Here is a 3,907-nt window from a genome sequence, read left to right on the forward strand (position 1 = left end):
CATTCTGAGTTAAGGATTTGAAGCCTTGCTTCCTTTTCACTGGGGTTACCTTCGAATACCCTTTCTAGAGTATCCCAAGCTTCTTTAGATGTGGTACAGGATGTCACATAATGTCGAAGGTTTGGGGTAATGGCATGCAAGATGGCATTCAGCCCGTCGGAGTTTTTCCTTGCAGCATTTAACTCGGCCACATTGTACATAGAGATTTATTTAGGTACTAGCTCGTCTCTTTGCATAACAACGGGAGTTGCATAGCCATTGACAACATATACCCATGATTGAAAATCACGCGATTGAAGAAAAGCTCGCATAGCAATTTTCCACAACAAGTAATTGGAGCCATCGAGGACTGGTGGTACGTTTACAGAGATAGCACTTCTGTCCATAGCGTCAGATCGCTACAAACACAGACTGATTAGGTCTTTAACGTGTTTGCCTGCTCTGATACCAATTGAAAAAGAGGGGGTCTAACAACACCACCCAATATTTCGATTAGCAATCTGTATGGACAATCTCCGAAACACTCTACTAGAGAATCAACTAGACAGTTAGACTCAATCTATAATATAGTGTCTCAAGGAGTGAATATCTCTATCTCTCAATTTGATTGTTACTCAAGCAAATAGAAATCTGCGATTCTAATCAAAGAGAGATAACTTGGACGGTATCAAAAACCAATATCCAAGTGTTAATCAATAAAATCAACAATCACAAGATTGGATTTCCAATTGATTAAGCTTAATGCACAACCTTTATTATTTCAATTATATAACCAAATATAATGTGGAAAAGAAATAACACAGACACCAGAAATTTTGTTATCGAGGAAACCGCAAATGCAAAAAAACCTCGGGACCTAGTCCAGATTAGATACACACTGTATTAATCCGCTACAGATACTAGCCTACTACCAGTTAACTTCGGACTGGACTATAGTTGAACCCTATCAGTCTCCCACTGATACAAGGTACAGTTGCACCCCTACGCCTCTGATCCCAGCAGGATACTACGCACTTGATTCGCTTTGTTGATCTCACCCACAACAAAGAGTTGCTACGACCCAAAATCGCAGGCTTTGATAATAAACAAATCTGTATCACACAGAAAAGTCTATTCAAAGGATAAATATGTCTCCCACAGATAAACCCTAGTTTGTTCCGTTTTTTGATATAATCAAGGTAGCACAGGAACCAATTGATTAATATGGTCTTATATTCTCGAATAACAGCCTAGATAAATCAATCACCTCTCAATACTCAATTCCTGAATACACAAGAAGAATATCGAGGATTCACGAACAGTGAGACGAAGAACGTTCGTAAATTCTTTATCTTACCTATCGGAGAACTCAAACGTTCTCAAGCCAATCAAAAACGATTGTACTTGTACGATAGAAAAGTAAGATCAGATCGCACAACTACGATAAAGTAGTATCGGTCTGGCTTCACAATCCCAATGAAGTCTTTAAGTCGTTAACCCGAATTTAGAGAAGAAACTCAAGGGTTAATGGAGATCGACTCTAACGAGAGAACTAGTATCACACGAGAAAGGTGTGTGGGGATTAAGTTTCTCTCTATCTAGATGTCTCTTTTATATAGCCTTTCAAGTCAGGGTTTTACTTAGATATTAAGTAAACTCTATTCACCGTTAGATGATACCTAATTTGTATCCAAGCCAATATCTCTCAACCGTTAGATCGAAAGACAAAGCTTGTCAAACACACTTGTAGACGTTTTCCAAGTTCGTGAGAACCGGCCCAAACATACACATACATGTCGGTCAAATATAGTAACCGAAAAGCAACCATATGAGCTCCTCAAATTAACCTGGTTCCTCATTCATCATAACTAGTTCACTTGGCTTCAAACAAACTAGTTAGAGAGTCATTCAATTGCTATGAGATCTTATGTTACTACACAAGACACAATTGAACTCTATATGATTTCGATTCGATTGAATCGGCTCGATGAACATTATAGTCACGGTTTGCATTAAGCATTCCTTAGTAATTTAATGTTTATGTCCAGAGCACCTCTTTAGATTACAACCACTTAAGTTCACAAACAAGTTCGCGGACTTAAGCATCGGTTTTGAGTTTTCCAAAACTCAGCAGAAATTCTCGGGTCGAGAATTTCCGCCAGATCGCGGACTAGGTCTGCGGACTGAGTTCGCGTACTTGAGTCACACAAACGATTTTCGAAAATCCCAGCAGAAATTCTCGGTCAAGAACTTCCGTCAGTTCGCGGACTGAGTCTGCAGACTGGGTTCGCGGACTTGGCAAGCCAATTCCACAATCCTACCGAATACACTTGCTCAACAAAGTTCAAAGAAATTCAGATCAAGGGTTATGCAATCTTACTCTCATTTCAATCATTGAGACTTTATCTTAGAACGTTATCCCAACCGTTATTCACAGATCGTCCTCACGTCGGAGCAATTCTCAAATATACGATTGAAAGATGAAGAAAAACTTGGTCAAAGCGAAAAGCTTTACCAACACATGTATTTCGAGAAAAAGATAAGCATTGAATACTCATCTCGAAATATCAAATGTGTTTGATCTAGTCTATATAGCATACGACTTTTGTCTCATAAGAAGTAGAAGAGAGAATAGATAGAATTTTGAGTGACAGATAAGTTCAAGTCTTCACATACCTTTTTGTTGATGAAGTTCCGCGGTTCCTTGGTGTATATCTTCTTCGTTGTTGTTGAATTGCCATGAAGTCCTTGAATTCAGCTACACTTTTCCTATCCTAGTCCGAGACTTAGATAATAGGCTAGATATCAAGACTTTATAATTTTTATTACTAATATTGAAAAACATGCTTGATATAGCAACGCATGCGAGTTCGACCGAGCTATGCTCTAACAATATCCCCCTTTGTCAATTTAGTGACAAAACTATTAATACATATGGAATACAAAAAAGATAAACTTTAGTGGCTCCTATTCCATAGTCTAATCTTCAACGTTCCTTGAAATCTTCGTCCTTTCAAGTACTCCAATGATCCCAAAGGTTGTAAGTTTAGCATCACCGTTGTTGAAGATCCGTAGCACAAATAATGAGAGAAATCGAGATTCTCAATCATTATTAAACAGTTTCATAGTATTATTATGAATATCAAAGTCCAATTGCATCACGACTTTAACAATAATACTATGGTGATATGTATCACTCCCCCTTAGTCAATACCTATCTTGATCATGGTAACCACTCCCCCTTACACAATGATCCGAAAACCATATGTATAATGTAGTAAGTACAATATTTCTCCCCCTTTTTGTCAATAAAATTGGCAAAGGTAAAGAACGGGTTCATAATGAAATTCCCACGAGAGACAATGCACAACCAAAAGAGAAGACACACATCATCTTAAATTTAGATGCAATCTCATAGCCGAAGCTAACAGTATTCATCAAGGAGTTTTAAGATACAAGATAACCCCTAAAAAAATACACAGCCGCACTCCCCACGAGATATTACCATTAATCACAAGTTCAAAAAGAACTCTCCCCCATAATATGTCATTCCCAAGAGAACAACATATGCGAACTTAATTTCAAAAGAAAAGAAGGATTTATTTGGACACCAAAAATCAAAAGAATGATCTTTTATATCCAAACTCAACCAAATCAACCACAAGTAAACCCATGATTAACTCGATTGAAAAGAGCAATTAAATCAAAACCACAAAAGTGATCAATTTAATTGGATGTGCTCAACATAAGTAAACTCACGGAGCAACGAGCTACGACTAAGTTAATCATACGGAGATAACCAACTTAATCGTTCAAATATTCGACATAAGGAGAACGTTATGGAATATTAAAGATAATCAGCATAAGGAAGTTCTTATGGAATACACGATCATCTACTCAACATAAGGAAAACCTTATAGAATATCAC

This window comes from Papaver somniferum, chromosome 3, assembly GCF_003573695.1.
Source record: "Papaver somniferum cultivar HN1 chromosome 3, ASM357369v1, whole genome shotgun sequence".
Taxonomy (NCBI): domain Eukaryota; kingdom Viridiplantae; phylum Streptophyta; class Magnoliopsida; order Ranunculales; family Papaveraceae; genus Papaver; species Papaver somniferum.